Source organism: Coregonus clupeaformis, chromosome 8, assembly GCF_020615455.1.
Source record: "Coregonus clupeaformis isolate EN_2021a chromosome 8, ASM2061545v1, whole genome shotgun sequence".
NCBI lineage: Eukaryota > Metazoa > Chordata > Actinopteri > Salmoniformes > Salmonidae > Coregonus > Coregonus clupeaformis.
The window spans coordinates 18654613-18673363 of NC_059199.1; the positions used below are offsets into that span (position 1 = coordinate 18654613).

General features: G+C 41.9%; 1 protein-coding gene across 8 annotated transcripts in view; it reads left to right on the plus strand.

Annotated features, from left to right (window-relative positions):
• LOC121571232 (collagen alpha-1(XXV) chain-like) overlaps positions 1 to 18751 on the plus strand; it is a 516412-nt gene that overhangs the window by 48872 nt on the left and 448789 nt on the right. The window lies entirely within an intron of this gene.

Here is an 18751-nt window from a genome sequence, read left to right on the forward strand (position 1 = left end):
ACATCGGCTACGGAGAGCGTGATCACACAGTCGTCCGGAACAGCTGGTGCTTTCATGTATGCTTCAGTGTTGCTTGCCTCGAAGCGAACATAAAAGGCATTTATCTCGTCTGGTAGCCTCGCGTCACTGGGCAGCTCGCGGCTGGGTGTCCCTTGGTAGTCCGTAATAGTTTGCAAGCCCTGCCACATCCGACGAGCGTCAGAGCCTGTGTAGTAGGATTCAGTCTTAGTTCTGTATTGACGCTTTGCCTGTTTGATGGTTCGTCTGAGGGCATAGCGGGATTTCTTGTAAGCTTCCGGTTTAGTTTCCCACTTCTTGAAAGCAGCAGCTCTAGCCTTTAGCTCGGTGCGGCTGTTGCCTGTAATCCATTGCTTCTGGTTGGTATATGTACGTACGGTCACTGTGGGAATGACGTCGTCGATGCACTTATTGATGAAGCCGGTGAATGAGGTGGTATACTCCTCAATGCCATTGGATGAATCCCACAACATATTCCAGTCTGTGCTAGCAAAACAGACCTGTAGCATCCGCGTCATCTGACCACTTCCGTATTGAGCGAGTCACTGGTACTTCCTGCTTTAGTTTTTGCTTGTAAGCAGGAATCAGGAGGATAGAATTATGGTCAGATTTGCCAAATGGAGTGCGAGGGAGAGCTTTGTATGCGTCTCTGTGTGTGGAGTAAAGGTGGTCTATAGATTTTTTTCCATCTGGTTGCACGTGACATGCTGGTAGAAATGAGGTAAAACGGAGTTAAGTTTGCCTGCATTAAGTCCCCGGCCACTAGGAGTGCCGCTTTGGGATGAGCATTTTCTTGTTTGCTTATGGCCTTATACAGCTCGTTGAGTGCGGTCTTAGTGCCAGCATCGGTTTGTGGTGGTAAATGGACGGCTACGAAATATATAGATAAACTGGTAGATAGTGTGGTCTACAGCTTATCATGAGGTACTCTACCTCAGGCGAGCAATACCTCGAGACCTCCTTAATATTAGACATCGCACACCAGCTGTTATTGACAAACAAAAACACACCACCACCCCTCGTCTTACCAGACGTAGCTGTTCTGTCCTGCCGATGCACGGAAATCCCAGCCAACTGTATGTTATCTATCAACTGTAGGTAAGACAGTGCCTAGAATCTTACTTATGTTCTTAGAGGGAAGGTTACTAGCCTAGTTAGAAGGAATTAAGTATTCATAACTCTCATTATAGTAGTTGTAGCAAGGTGAAAATATATTCCTGTCAGACTCACCCATGTATTAAAACACAATAACATTAAGAGTTGAGGTCAGGAGAAGTTTGGAATTGTGTTATCTAACTGATTACATGTAATCAGTTAACTCCCCAACCCTCTGTCCACCCCAGACAACATGCTGGCAGTGCACTTCCCCTTTTATGGAAGACACCTTTTTTATGCCATGGGCATGCAACTCGGACAGTATAAATTACAGTTGATTGTATTTCATTATTAAAGGGGCACTGAGGTCAGCGCGTAATCAAATTTGTCCCATTGTATCTCTTAAAATAAGGGTGTAACGGAAGGGCGGGGAGCAAGGGCTTTTTCAGTTGGTAGGAACATTCACACTATTGCAGATAGACATATTAGGTATAGACCGGGCATCATTCTTTATTCCACATAATGGAGAGTTGCATCTATTCTATCTGGCATTTTTTATCCTCATCATTGAGAATGTTCAAACTCAGTAAATAAGTCCCAGACCAAAGTGCTTATATTGCAGTAAATAAGTCCCAGACCAAAGCGCTTATATTGCAGTGTTTACTTTTTGTCCATGGAACAAACGTTTTGTCCTCCATGCGCTACCCTGGAAAATAGTCAACAAATGTACAGTAAACACCTGGAGTTTGCTAAACGGCATTGGCTCTTGGATTCAATAGTGTGCAGCTGACAATTCGGGGCGTTCCTGCATGTGGGTATTCCCCTCGAGTATCCCATTGGTTCATGCATGACACTGTTTGCTAGCTAACCAGCTAGCTTGCTAGTTAGCGACACCGTGTGCTAGCTTGCTAGTTAGCTAGCACAGGGAGTCGGCCCCGCCTCCCGCATGCTGTGTACCATAGTCCTCCTTAGGACTAGCTGGCAAAGCTAGCACAGTGTCCTTCGCTCCCGCCTGCCGAACACCTGCCCTCGTCGTCGTTAACACAACTGCGGAAAAACAGTGCAGACAGGTGGAGTGATGGACACTTTCTACCGGTGTACGTCTAGCTAGCTACTGTTGTCGCTCCTGACCCTTCTTCTTTGGGGTTTACCAGTGGCTGGCATCCAACATTATTGTGCATTAACACCACCTAATGTACTGGAGCGCCCCTGTCACCTGACACCTGTCCTAACTTGAAAATTGACCAATATAAGTATAAAGAGGGGTTCCTGCAGATGCAGGAAGGCCCACAAGCAGGAATGCCCAGAATTGCGGGCCGCAATTGCATCCTTGTCCTTGTATTGGAACTGGTGCTTTGGTCAGATGACATGAAAGTAGCGCTCTTTGGCCACGCACACCAGTGGTGGGGTTGGCATCCAAATGACAATGCATGAGCAGAAAATAACCCAATACCTACTGTAAAATGTGGTGGATCTTTGATGTTATGGGGCTATTTTGCTTCAACTGTTACTGGGATCCTTGTTAAGGTCAACGGCATCATGAACATAACCCAGTACCAGGACATTTTTGACAAAACCTGGTTGCATCTGCCAGGATAAAGTCTCTGTACTTTAATTATTTATTTAACAGGGAGCCCTGCATGAACTCAATTTACAATATGTACAACATTCAAACATGCAAAGTAATAAAAACATACAATACTACAAGCAGTTTCAGAACTAATATATTCCTCAACAATAAGGTCCTTCATTAACAACTTGAACTGTCCTAGAGGCACCAGACCATCAAGGTGCAGAGAGTTCTGCACATCATTCCATATACGTGGTGAAAAAAAAAACAGAAAGCAGATTTACCTAATTCTGTAGGGATCAACCGGACCTCTAGAGTTCAGTGATTCCAGTGATCGGGTCTGGTGACTCATATGTCTGTAATTTAACAATGAAGTAAGGTATGGCAGAAGGTCTTTATAAACAAAAAGAGAGCAGTGCATTGATCTACGAGACTTAAGAGAGGCCAGCCTACTTTCTGATACAGAATGCAGTGATGTGTACTGAACCTATCGCCCCTAATAACAATTACTTGAGACCCAATGAAAACCTGTGGTTTGAATTGAAGAGGGCAGTCCATAAGCGCAGACGAAGGCTATCAAGGATCTATGCATACAATATAGTGCAGTATTTGAATAATGTATTTTATACAGTCATTTTTGCAAATCTGTCAATAATTTCGGACCCCACTATAAGTGGTCTGAGGGGTTGAGACTCATGACGTAATCCGTAGAAGTCTGAAACTTCCAATTCAACTGCCACAACAATTTATATGTGCAAAAAGCTAGGTGAAAAGAAAGAATCAAATACATTTTATTGGTCGCATACACATATTTAGCAGATGTTATTGCGGGTGTAGCGAAATGCTTGTAGGCCCTAACATACTAAAAACATAAAAAAATATGATTTGGGTCACGAAAGTGTGAAATATATATTTATCTAAGTAGCAACACGCATGCCCCACCCACCTGAGGATTTATCCTTTTCAGCCATTTTACACTTGCAACTCTTTCCTATTCTTGCATGTGCATTCGTTTTTTCCCTTTTAACGCTGTGACCACAGAAACATTTGTAATGACCTGTCAAACACTCTCCGGTAATGGCTGAAATGGGCTAAATGGAATACAAAGGTTTCAGTGGCGTGTATTAATGGATGCCTAGAGAAGCCAGGCTTCCCCAAATATTTGACAATACAAATATTTTATAATTATTATAATTCATTTTTTTCGCAAGTGCCTGAATCTCACTGGAGAAATCATTTGAGCGAGGGAAACAGCGCTCCTCTGTCTCAGTATGTGTAGCCCATGTATGTGATGCTGTCTGGACCAAAATAGTATGACATGTTGCTGCTGTAGTATTTGATTGATTGATGCCAGAAAGCATTTGTGACTCGTTTCAGGAAACTAGGTGTATGTTGCACTTCACTACTTCACAGGAGAGCCATTTCAATGTAAACTTTTCTTTAAATCAAAATGCTGTTTTTGGCAGAAATGCCTTCTGGAATATGTGAACATTCTTGTGCCTTAATAACAAACGTGTATGCCATCTGTAAATACAAATAGTTTTTTTTAAATTACGAGCCTAGTTGTTGTAGCCACGGAAAAAGACGGCAACCTTCCCTCTAGCCATGATGGGCTGAGATAATGAGTGGGCTGGACATGCCGAGAGATGAGTTCGGATTGGTCGTAGCGCGCTTCTGTCTATAACATGAGCTTGTCAGTATGTCCTTTCTAACACAGCTTTTTTGAAAGATATCACATACTTTCTGGAGGACCACATTTTGAAATCAGTGGAATTAGAGTATGATAGCTAAGGAGATGGAGAAAATTCTGGCGTTTGATTGCAAATATGCAGACGGAGGGGAAAAGAGAACACACAGAAGGCTGTTGTATAAAACACCTGTGTCCGGATTACATCTTCAAACTAAGGGCAACCATGGCATCCATGACAGAGAGGGAGAAGCCTTCATCCATGTATACGGGTAAGATAGTCTAGCTAGCTACATTTTCAGATATTACACGTTTCTAATTTTGTCAAAAAGTCATTTTCATTTCAAGTTAAAGTGTACTGTTAGCTAGCTAGCTAACGTTAGCTGGCTGGCTCGCTAGCTAACATTACGTGTATGATCTGTGTAGTAATATTATTCGTATCTCAGAGCTATTTGCATTGCTAATTCTAGCCTAATGTTAGCTAACAAACATTGAACCTGGTTGGTTAGCTACCTGCAGATTCATGCAGGGTAGTAACGTTATGAGTTGGGATTATGGTTCATTGTTTAGCTAGCTAGCTACATGTCTAAACAAAAGACTCCACTATGCAAGTAACCATTTCAGTAGAATGTTCATGATGTCACTGCGACAACTGTCGATAGACGTTACTGGTAAATTTGCTCTGGCTATCTACTCCGATTTCAGAGCACTTTTGTCTGCGTGTGCCAGAGCGCAGAATAACTGACAAATTTACGAACGCTCAACACCTGTTGAATAAGGCTGGTGTCAGTAAACATTGGCAAAAAAAGCGTAATTAAATTGTTGCCTGCGGCACAGTTGCAGTCACCAACACTCTGGATAACATAAAAACAGCCTAACCAGCTCTGCTAGGGCGAGTAAAATGGTGAGAGTGAGCTGTTCTCTCATTTGTGTCTGGAAGTAGCTAGCAAGCTAGCCAACGTTAGCCAGTTAGCTTGGGTGCTTGACTGCTGTTGTTAGGTTAGAACGCTCGGATCAACCCTACTCCTCGGCCAGAGCATCCAGTGTGCGCTCTGAATGCTCCGAGAGCGAAACGCTCTGAATTTACAAATGGACAATCTGACAACGCTCTGACTTTATGAACGCCCAGAGCACACTCTGGCACTCTATATTAAATTTACGAACACACCCGTAGTATAAACCAGCCTTTACTCTTGAAATCTTTGGTTGTTTAGTACATGGCCTCACATGTGAATCTTAAAGAGATGGGTGGGGCTGAGGCTTAAGAGGGTGTGAACGATGCTGAATGGGTGTAGACAAAGAAAGAGCACAGCTAGAAAGATATGGCATATAAAAGCAAACCGGATGGACATCATGAAAATGATCAGAGAGGTTGAGGGTAGAGGAAGTTCAGAAGTAAAAACAAACAAAATAGAATTATTGTAAAATTGACTGTGTCCATAAAGTATATATAGTATGTGTAAGCTGGAATTAGAGGCCTAAGCATTGTTGTTCACTAGTTTACTCCAATTACGGAAGGGGTGGTGGGGGATTGGAAGTGATGCAGACAATTACATTGATGGAAGTTACAGTCTATCTGCAATATTTATCAAATAATTTAAAAAAAAGAGCTCTCCAGTAGGTGTACCAAAACATTCAAGGGCCATTTTCTCAAAGGTGAGGTTACAAGTTTATCACATTTCAAAGCAGAATTACTTTCCCATTGTTCCTCAACTGTAGTGTATGATATACCATTTTCTAGCTCTGAGTCTGTACTTTTAAGCATCGTAAAAACACAATTTTAAATTTTGCTACATAAGACCGAATAGAGCCGGTCGGTCACATTTGGCCTTCCTTGATTAAAAATAAATTAAAAATAATTAGCCAATCAGCGTTGAATTGAGTTTGGATTTGGCTTCACACCAATTAAGTCACATCCAAAGCAAAACATCATTGTCAGAAAAACGTGTCTGTTTCTGGTCTGCTTGTGTTGTTGTCCTGCAGTAGCTATCTTGCTAAATCGTCCCTTTCCTAAGTCATGGGTGGAGATGGGGATTTGGACTTGTAGTTTTGTACAGGCCAATGATTAGGACGTGATTCTGATTTAACCATAAATTCATATATTGTGCCACTGGGTTGAGACAATTGAAGCTCAATATGTAGCCTAGTAGGCTCACGTTAACTAGCTAGCTAACTTAGCTGGTTCATTGTTGCCCATGCGAGGAAGTTAGGCTAGCAAGCATTTTAGCTAGGTAGCCTATGACAACAAAAACTAAAACCGTACAACTGAAAGCGTACTGTATGACAGAGCCATATACCTTTTTGCCATCATGAAAGAGAGGAGGATGGCGTTGGCGTTCAACTAGTCTACAAGTAGGGTGAGTCAATAAATTGTTTTACTAATGCACACACACACAGAAATCAGTACCATGGACAGCCATATGATATTTAGGAACATTGATTGGACTAAATTGTTTTTGGTATCTTTAAGTTTGTTCTAACTGTATTAAACTAAGTATATATAGCCTAGTTGATTTGATGATGTTTAAATGTTTAAGTTGAAATGGTGCTGGAATAGCGGAGGCAGTGCTCCTGTTGTCTTTGTGCTGACTTGTGGTAACTCTGTGGTTCTAAATCAGTAGTTGTTTAGTAAACTGTCAAACATTAACTTGCTTGACCATGCTGTAGGTAATGTAACTGTTTGTTACATGCAATATTTGCTTTGTGGACTTCACTGGAAAGATGTTGCTCTCCAGTTTTGGGATGGAACAAACACATGTGTAGTTGAATTTATTCCGCCACTGTGTGACTGTTGTCTATTTGTTGTATTGGCCTAATGGTATGTCACGTGGCATATGAACGAATGGGTTATAGATCAAACAACGCAATTATCACAACATACATTGTAATATGGCTTTTTACTGGCTTGGCTTCCCCAGTGATTTTACCCACGCACCGCTACTGAAAGGTTTTCTGTTGGATCTATAAGAACACCAACTCTTGGTTCAGGGATTTAGCGCATCATCACAACACTTACATAACAAAAAATAGATAATTTTTTTTGGGGTGAAATTGAAAACAGTTATCATTTTATACAGTTCAAATGTTTACAAATTAGATGCACTGAAATTATGGCAATTTCCAAAAATGAACACTGAGATTATGGTGATATACTGTCTGGTCTTGCAAACAATATATGTTTTTATTTTATATTTAACCTTTATTTTATCAGGGAGTCGTACTGAGACCAATGTCTCGTTTACAGATGAGCCCTGAATTGCAGAAATTAAATACACACATCAAAATACAAATACAAAATGCAAGCAGAAAGAAAACAAAAAGTAAACTGTCATAAAAAAACAACATCAGTAATAAGGTCCTCAATCAGCTTTCTAAATTGCCCTTGAGGCACCAAAACATCCAATTTAAGAACATTTTGAAGATTGTTCCACTGGCAGCTGCGTTCATATACACTGAGTGTACAAGACATTAGGAACACAGCATCCGGGGCGGCAGGTAGCTTAGTGGTTAAGAGCGTTGTGCCAGTAACCGAAAGGTCGCTGGTTCTAATCCCCGAGCCGACTAGGTGAAAAATCTGTCGATGTGCCCTTGAGCAAGGCACTTAACCCTAATTGCTCCTGTAAGTCGCTCTGGATAAGAGCGTCTGCTAAATGACTAATTATAATTATTATAATTATTATTATTATATCCTAATATTGAGTTGCACCCCCTTTTGCTCTCAAAACAGCTTCAATTTGTCGGGACATGGACTCTACAATGTGTCAAAAGTGTTCCACCGGGATGCTGGCCAATGCATCCCACAGTTGTGTCAAGTTGGCTGGATGTCTTTTTGGTGGTGGACCATTCTTGATACACTTGGGAAACTGTTGAGCTTGAAAAACCCAGCAGTGTTGCAGTTCTTGACACACTCAAACCGGTGCGCCTGGCACCTATTATCATACCCCGTTCAAAGGCACTTAAATCTTTTGCCTTGCCCATTCACCCTCTGAACGATACACATACACAATCCATGTCTCAATTGTCTCAAAGCTTATAAATCCTTCTTTAATCTGTCTCCTCCCCTTCATCTACACTGAATGAAGTGGATTTAACAAGTGACATCAATAAGGGAACATAGCTTTCAACTGGATTTACCTGGTCAGTCTATATCATGGAAAGAGAAGTTGTTCCTAATGTTTTGTACTCTCAGTGTAGATCAAAGCTGTTCAGTGTTGGTCCTGGAGGGCCGAAACACTTCTGTTTTTCATCCTCTCCTGCTAATAAGAGACTAATTCAGACCTGGGAAGTTTTTTTTTACTGTTGCTATCGCTCGTTACTGTAGCCTATGCTATTTAATAAACTGTAGTATCAATCCACAATGGACTAGGACGAGAATATTCCATGCCCCCTCGACAACGCAAAGACCGTCAATAACCAACAGAACTTGAGACAAATGCATGCAGTATTAAGCCATGGAACGCCTTGATTGGCAAGTGAGTGGCCAAGCCCTCGTCACACCTACAACTTGTTTATTCATCAAAACTCAGCCCTTTCGCGCCACAGCCAGCTATTGCAGTCATAATAACGGCTGTGAAAATAGCTAAAATATTTCTGACACACCCCCGGACCTATAGTGCTACTGCCAGTGCTTAGCGTTGTGTTAGGTTTGTTAAAATAGAGCCCATCATGTGAAAACCCTTGAGGAGAACAGTTTTTAAGATTTCTCTTCTTCACTAAACAAGGATTAAATTATGTTTTTTGTCAAATTCCTTAAATGTGCTGAGAATGTTCCAAAGCCAAGCAACTATCCTGCACCATTCCCAGAGAGTTATGGGAAGGTTGTATGCAAAATAACCATAGGACAACCACGCTCTCACCAAGCTAAGAATTATATGGTTCTCAGAACTTTATGTACTAGCTGGGTTGGCTCCTGGTGTCAAGTGCAGCAGGGGTTCAGGAAGTAATGGAATTGGGAGTCTGTGTGTGGAGGGGGGGATTAGGGTGAGGGGGGGTTGAGGTTGGGGCTGTTGAGGCGCTAGAGCAGCTGGCAACTCCAATCCTTGTGCGTTTTAAACGTCTGGCACTGGACCCAGAGCCAAAAATCTAGCCGTTCATCCCCTGTGAGAGTAAACATGATATTAATGTAGGGCCAGATCGTCCAATGTCACGGCTCAACAGCCTTTATGGAGACACGGGTTTTGCAACATCTCCTTTTTGGAGATAGATAGGATGTGACAGAGGAGGATGCATTTGACTAAGAAGATAGAGAGGCATCGAATCAGTTGGAAAAAAGCCTTGCTTGAACATCAATGGAGTTTGGCCCAGACTAAAGCAACAGATGGTAGATAGAGGAGAGGATGAGCTGTGTGAAAGTGGAGCGCTGCTCTCTCTATTCCTCTATTTGTCTTAAATGGGCAAAAGGATGAACCTGTGACTTAAAACAGAGAACACATTTTTTTTTTTCAGCTCAGTGTTGAGAAGTGAGAGTCGTCTCTCCGCTGAGCTTTGGGCTACTTTGATTAATGGCAAGGACATTACCTGCCACTTTGACTGAGCACACTGAGATCGCAAAATCGACTCATAGCAGCACAGAAGGTCTTTAACTAGTCTTTCCTTTTACCCAAATTCACTCTCCTCATGTAATTTATCTTCCCATTCTAAATCAAATGTAAAATAACTTGTAGAATTGAGTGAACTGGGCTCTATTTCCAATCAGTAACATACAGTGGGGAAAAAAGTATTTAGTCAGCCACCAATTGTGCAAGTTCTCCCACTTAAAAAGATGAGAGAGGCCTGTAATTTTCATCATAGGTACACGTCAACTATGATAGACAAAATGAGAAAAGAAAATCCAGAAAATCACATTGTAGGATTTTTTATGAATTTATTTGCAAATTATGGTGGAAAATAAGTATTTGGTCAATAACAAAAGTTTCTCAATACTTTGTTATATACCCTTTGTTGGCAATGACACAGGTCAAACGTTTTCTGTAAGTCTTCACAAGGTTTTCACACACTGTTGCTGGTATTTTGGCCCATTCCTCCATGCAGATCTCCTCTAGAGCAGTTATGTTTTGGGGCTGTCACTGGGAAGCCACTCCTTCGTTGCCCGGGCGGTGTGTTTGGGATCATTGTCATGCTGAAAGACCCAGCCACATTTCATCTTCAATGCCCTTGCTGATGGAAGGAGGTTTTCACTCAAAATCTCACGATACATGGCCCCATTCATTCTTTCCTTTACACGGATCAGTCGTCCTGGTCCCTTTGCAGAAAAAAAGCCCCAAAGCATGATGTTTCCACCCCCATGCTTCACAGTAGGTATGGTGTTCTTTGGATGCAACTCAGCATTCTTTGTCCTCCAAACACGACGAGTTGAGTTTTTACCAAAAAGTTATATTTTGGTTTCATCTGACCATATGACATTCTCCCAATCCTCTTCTGGATCATCCAAATGCACTCTAACAAACTTCAGACGGGCCTGGACATGTACTGGCTTAAGCAGGGGGACACGTCTGGCACTGCAGGATTTGAGTCCCTGGCGGCGTAGTGTGTTACTGATGGTAGGCTTTGTTACTTTGGACCCAGCTCTCTGCAGGTCATTCACTAGGTCCCCCCGTGTGGTTCTGGGATTTTTCTCACCGTTCTTGTGATCATTTTGACCCCACGGGGTGAGATCTTGCGTGGAGCCCCAGATCGAGGGAGATTATCAGTGGTCTTGTATGTCTTCCATTTCCTAATAATTGCTCCCACAGTTGATTTCTTCAAACCAAGCTGCTTACCTATTGCAGATTCAGTCTTCCCAGCCTGGTGCAGGTCTACAATTTTGTTTCTGGTGTCCTTTGACAGCTCTTTGGTCTTGGCCGTAGTGGAGTTTGGAGTGTGACCGTTTGAGGTTGTGGACAGGTGTATTTTATACTGATAACAAGTTCAAACAAGTGCCATTAATACAGGTAACGAGTGGAGGACAGAGGAGCCTCTTAAAGAAGAAGTTACAGGTCTGTGAGAGACAGAAATCTTGCTTGTTTGTAGGTGACCAAATACTTATTTTCCACCTTAATTTGCAAATAAATTCATTAAAAATCCTACAATGTGATTTTCTAGATTTTTTTTTCTCAATTTGCCTGTCATAGTTGACGTGTACCTATGATGAAAATTACAGGTCTCTCTCATCTTTTTAAGTGGGAGAACTTGCACAATTGGTGGCTGACTAAATACTTTTTTCCCCCACTGTACATTGCAGACTGTTCATGCCAAAGTGGTGAGAAATACATCTCAATATCTTACATTAATTATTTTAGTTATTTGTTTTGCTTAGCCCTGGAATGTCTGTGGGGGGTTTGCCTACAGGTCCCCACTCCTGCCTCAACCAACACCACCAGGAATGAGCTCCTTTTGAAAATAAAATAAATGTAACAAGTCACCCTTGACTGACAGAGTTTTTAGTTTCAGACCCCTGAAAATGGTCAGCATTGGGTCCTATCAGTCAGTCGTTTACCACTCAGCCTCCATTTGAAGTGCACAGACATAGCTCTCCCTCTGACCACGTCTTCCCCCCTGCCTGACACCCTGGCCCCAAACCACCACTCCATGGAAGGCTCACAGGGCTCGGCCCAGAATGCTTTGGATCCGACACAGGAGCAGGTGTTTCTCTTGGCAGCCGGGCGCCTGAATTCAAACCGTTTTACAGCTAGTGCAATTGCACTGAAAATGCCATCAAACCAGTAATATCTCCCATGTGCCTTGTCTCACACAAGCCAACAGTCAGGCTGTGCATTTATACCCAGACTGGGCAGCCATGCATGTGGACAGGTCTCGGCCATTACTCACAACTGTCACTGACTGTGGCCACATCACATCTCAATATCAACTGAGTGTGACACACACAGTCTGTTTACCACAGCTTCATTGTTCTTTCTACCAAACACTCTGTCACCATCTGATATCTATGGCCTCAAATCTGTCTGTGTTGGATTTATATTCGTGTGATTGTCTTTCATTGAGTGAGTTTGTAGATATTTTACTCTTCATGTGTTACTGAAGTACCTCCCATATGGGGGAAAATATATTTAATGTCACATATTTTTTTTATTTGTGTTTGAATATGTGTTTGAAATTCACTGCTCGACTGAGGGCCCTTACAGATAATTGTATGTGTGGGGTACAGAGATGAGGTAGTCATTCAAAAATCATGTTAAACACTATTATTGCACACAGAGTGAGTCCATGCAACTTATTCTGACTTGTTAAGCACATTTCTATTCCTGAACTCATTTAGGCTTGCCATAACAAAGGGGTTGAATACTTATTGACGAAAGACATTTCAGCTTTTCATTTTTAATTAATTTGTAAAAAATCCAAAAAAACATAATTCTACTTTTACATTATGGGTTATTGTGTGTAGGCCAGTGACAATAAATATCAATCAATTTTAAATTCAGGCTGTAACACAACAAAATGTGGGAAAAGTCATTGGGTGTGAATATACTGTATATATACACAGTACCAGTCAAAAGTCTGGACACTCTTTGCATTCTCTCAACCAGCTTCACCTGGAATGCTTTTCCAACAGTATTGAAGGAGTTCCCACATATGCTGAGCACTTGTTGGCTGCTTTTCCTTCACTCTGCCGTCCGACTCATCCCAAACCATCTAAATTGGGATGAGGTCGTGGGATTGTGGAGGCGAGGTCATCTGATGCAGCAGTCCATCACTCTCCTTCTTGGTAAAATAGCCCTTACACAGCCTGGAGGTGTGTTGGGTCATTGTCCTGTTTAAAAACAAATGATAGTCCCACTAAGCCTAAACCAGATGGGATGGCATATCGCTGCAGAATGCTGTGGTAGCCATGCTGGTTAAGTGTGCCTTGAATTCTACATTTATCACAGACAGTGTCACCAGCAAAGCACCCCCACACCATAACACCTCCTCCTCCATGCTTTACGGTGGGAACTACACATGCGTAGATCATCCGTTCACCCACACTGCGTCTCACAAAGACACAGCGGTTTGAACCAAAAATCTCAAATTTGGACTCCAGACCAAAGGTCAAATTTCTACTGGTCTAATGTCCATCCATTGCTCTTGGTTCTTGGCCCAAGCAAGTCTCTTCTTATTATTGGTGTCCTTTAGTAGTGGTTTCTTCGCAGCAATTTGACCATGAAGGCCTGATTCACGCTGTCTCCTCTGATCAGTTGATGTTGAGATGTGTCTGTTACTTGAACTCTGTGAAGCATTTATTTGGGCTGCAATTTCTGAGGCTGGTAAATAACTCTAATGAACTTATCCTCTGCAGCAGAGGTAACTCTAGGTCTTCCTTACCTGTGGCGGTCCTGGTGAGAGCCAGTTTCATCATAGCGCTTGATGGTGTTTGCGACTGCACTTGAAGAAACGTTCAAAGTTCTTGAAATGTTCCGTATTGACTGACCTTCATGTCTTAAAGTAATGATGGACTGTTGTTTCTCTTTGCTTATTTGAGCTGTTCTTGCCATAATAATTCTGTATGGGCTAGTAGAATAGTAGAATGTGTCAGACTGAATGCACGAGAGGAATACCCTGGCTTACTTCTTCCCAGCTAGCACATTTAGTTCCTTGGAAGTTGTGGGAACATATATTTTTGGTTTCACATTGGTTGTGGGAACGAAGCCATACATTTCCTGACCTGTAAAATGTAACGCTTTTAAACGTTCTGAGAACAGAAGTGAAAATATTGCCTGTTCTGGGAACATTAATGTTTAGGTTGCAAGGAGGTTCTGAGAATGTTTTATTATGGTTCCCTGAAAGTTTTCCTCTGATGTTTTATTAACGTTAATAATGTTCTAATAATATATTTCAATAACACTAGCTTAGTTTGGATGAACTGTTTTGAACTCCAAACACAGATAGGACCCACGCCAACATTTTGTTTTTATTGTGGCTCGGCGTCAGTGAGATTCAAACCTAGGATATGTTCTCTATCCATGGAATTAGTCCACTGCACAACCAAGATGGAGCTAGCATGCGATGTTATGTATTTTTATTCATACAAAGCTGTTCATTTGAATCTTCTTCTTCTTCTTTGGAGTTTAATGGAGGTTGGCATCCAATATGTTGCATTACTGCCCCAAGTGGACTATAATATTAATTAATTATACTTTGTAATATAAAAAAATACAAACATTATAATAATAATAATAAGAATACAAAAAAATTAAAAATAAAAACCTTTCATACTAACCCTACACATTAAGAACCCATTACCCCATACCACTACTTTGACACTATCTACTCCTGCACCATGCCAACGGCCTTGGAGGACGGGACACCACCACTCAACACACCCTGTAACTCTTCTGAAGTAAAATCTTGTATACCCAGCTGCCACCACAACATCTATTTTATAGGATTTACGTTCCATTTCTGTGGTACAGTTGACAACCATTGCTATGAATGCTAAGAAGCCAACCTTACTGAAGCATATATCACTCATTGGCCTATCCCTCTGTGCCGGCACAGATCCTTTCAGGATCCCTTACACTTGACCCATCCTCCTCTACTTTCTTCACTGCCTCCACATACGACACCTTCTGCACTACTCTGACTCTAGCCACCTCAACCTGCCTCTCTCACACTGGACACTTCCTATCTCCAGCAAACATGGGCACCCCTACAATTGGCACACAACTTTATACACCAAAACTACATAATCCTCTATCCCATGCACTCCTGCACACTTCCCACATCTTGGAATCTCCCTCCTACAAACTGCTGCGACGTTACCATAAACATTGAACCTGAAACAGAGCAGTGGATTCGGCACAAAAGCTCTAACAGGATAACTGATATATCCTAACATGACTTTGTTGGGTAAAGACTCTAAGAGGACTGACAGTGAAAAGATGGTGCTGGAGGAGATGGCTGCCGTTTTACGGCCCCCTAACCAATTGTCCTATGATGTGTGTTTTTTTCGCGTTATTTCTAATATAGTCTGTACATAATGTTTCTGCCACTGTCTCTTATGACCAAAAATAGCTTCTGGATATCAGGACAGCGATTACTCACCTCGTATTGGACTAATATTTTTTCTTCAACGAGTTGGACGCGAGGGATATTCTACAGACACCCGACAAGGCCCAAATCCCTGTCATTCGCATAAGAAAGAGATGGGGATATCGTGGGTGTAGGTCGGGGTGCCTTGTAAGGAAATACGACGGCGAGTGAGTAATCTTCCTCTTCCATCACTCCTATTAGCCAACATACAATCATTGGAAAACAAAATGGACAACCTAATATCAAGGATATCCTACCAACGGGACATAAAAAACTGTAATATCTTATGTTTCGCCGAGTCGTTGCTGAACAATGACATGGATAAAATACAGCTGGCGGGATATACGCTACATCGGCAGGATAGAACGGCTGACTCCGGTAAGACAAGGGGTGGTGGTCTGTGTATATTTGTAAACAACAGCTGGTGCACGAAATCTAGTACTAAGGAAGTCTCAAGGTTTTGCTCGCCTGAGGTAGAGTATCTCATGATAAGCTGTAGACCACACTATTTACCAAGAGAGTTTTCTTCTATATTTTTCATGGCTGTCTATTTACCACCACAAACCGATGCTGGCACTAAGATTGCACTCAATGAGCTGTATAAGGCCATAAGCAAACAGGAAAACGCTCATCCAGAGGCAGCGCTCCTAGTGGCCGGGGACTTTAATGCAGGGAAACTTAAATCCATTCAACCTAATTTCTACCAGCATGTTAAATATGCAACCAGAGGGGGAAAAAAACTCTATACCACCTTTACTCCACACACAGAGACACGTACAATGCTCTCCCTCGCCCTCCATTTGGCAAAACTGACCATAATTCTATCCTCCTGATTCCTGCTTATAAGCAAACACTAAAGCAGGAGGCACCAGTGACTCTGTTAATAAGGAAGTGGTCAGATGACGCAGATGCTAAGCTACAGGACTGTTTTCCTTGCACAGACTGGAATCTGTTCCAGGATTCTTCCGATGGCATTGAGGTGTACACCATATCAGTCACTGGCTTCATCAATAAGTGCATTGATGACGTCGTCCCCACACCTACTCATTCAAGGGTTTTTCTTTATTTTTGCTATTTTCTACATTGTAGAAATAACACACATGGAATCATGTAGTAACCAAAAAAGTGTTAAACAAATAAAAATATATTTATATTTGAGATTCTTCAAAGTAGCCACCCTTTGCCTTGACGACAGCTTTGCACACTCTTGGCATTCTCTCAACCAGCTTCATGAGGTAGTCACCTGCAATGCATTTAATTTAACAGGTGTGCCTTCTTAAAAGTTAATTTGTGGAATTTATTTCCTTCTTAATGCGTTTGAGACAATCAGTTGTGTTGTGACAAGGTAGGGAGGGGTATGCAGAAGATAGCCCTATTTGGTAAAAGACCAAGTCAATATAATGGCAAGAACAGCTCAAATAAGCAAAGAGAAACGACAGTCCATCATTACTTTAAGACATGAAGATCAGTCAATCCGTAAAATTTCAAGAACTTTTAAAGTTTCTTAAAGTGCAGTCGCAAAAACCATCAAGCGCTATGATGAAACCATCAAGCGCTATCATGAGGACCGCCACAGGAAAGGAAGACCCGAAGTTACCTCTGCTGCAGAGGATAAGTTCATCAGAGTTACCAGCCTCAGAAACTGCAGGCCAAATACGTGCTTCACAGTTCAAGTAACAGACACATCTCAACATCAACTGTTCAGAGGAGACTGCATGAATCAGGCCTTGCTGCAAAGAAGGCACTACTAAAGGACACCAATAATAAAAAGAGACTTGCTTGGGCTAAGAAACACGAGCAATGGACATTAGACCGGTGGAAATCTGTCCTTTGGTCTGATGAGTCCAGATTTGAGATTTTTGGTTCCAACCGCCGTGTCTTTGTGAGACGCAGAGTAGGTGAACGGATTATCTCCGCATGTGTGGTTCCCACCGTGAAGCATGGAGGAGGTGTGATAGTGTGGGGGTGCTTTGATGGTGACACTGTCTGTGGTTTATTTAGAATTCAAGGCACACTTAACCAGCATGGCTACCACAGCATTCTGCAGCGATGCGCCATCCCATCTGGTTTGCGCTTAGTGGGACTATAATTTGTTTTTCAACAGGACAATGACCCAAAACACACCTCAGGCTGTGTAAGGGCTATTTGACCAAGGAGAGTGATGGAGTGTTGCATCAGATGACCTGTCCTCCACAATCACCCGACCTCAACCCAATCGAGATGGTTTGGGATGAGTTGGACCGCAGAGTGAAGAAAAAGCAGCCAACAAGTGCTCAGCATATGTGGGAACTCCTTCAAGGCTGTTGGAAAAGCATTCCTCATGAAGCTGGTTGAGAGAATGCCAAGAGTGTGCAAAGCTGTGATCAAGGCAAAGGGTGGCTACTTTGAAGAATCTCAAATATAAAACATATTTTGATTTGTTTAACAGTTTTTTGGTTACTACATGATTCCATGTGTGTTATTTCATAGTTTTGGTGTTGTCACTATTATTCTACAATGTAGAAAATAGTAAAAATAAAGAAAAACCCTGGAATGAGTAGGTGAAAATTATATAATTTGCTATAATTGTGTGATATGATAGCATTTTGCAAACCCGCTCTCCCCCGTCGCCCCAAGATGAATGGTTTTGACCTCCTAAAGTTTTGCTTCACTACATGCTCCACTGCTTTGATTGGTGTGATTGGTGTTAGCTACAAACCACAAGTGTCTATCCAGATAATGAAAAGGCACCCGCAAAATAAAATTCAAGGAACTTATAGTTACATGTAATTGTAGCCTATGATTTCACGTTCCCTGTGAAATCCATAAGCACGGTCTGACTTGGATTTGCTGTACTGCAGCCGAAGCCTGCCAGCAGCCTACCTACCAAAAGTTGCACCATGTCCATTACAATGTGGAAAACTCATGTCAGCTATCTTTCAATAGTTAGTCATATTACCAGACCTTCATCTTATTCTTTCCAACTATTTCTATGGCGTATTTGCCGCTGCAATTCATGGAAGATGCCAAAACTATTGAGATAGGTGTCGAAGTCAAAGATGGGCCAGTGGTTTCCATCTGTGGCGAAGTTTTCCCTAAATCAATGCTTATGACAAATGCAGCTCCATAACCAGCCATAGAGCCATCTGGCTAAACTTTTGAATACATCTGTGAGCTCAATGCGCACATTACACTGTTTCTATACAGATAAATCGGATCCAGCCTGAACTGTGCAATGTAGTAGGGAGTTGTAGTTTCCAACAGGCCAATATTCTACATGGTTTAGCACATAAAACATAGTAATTAACTACAATGACCAAACACACACAAACTTCCCTTGGGTATAGGGATAGTTCACTGCCTAACAACATTTAAGCCTGCACTGTCTAGAACCGAAA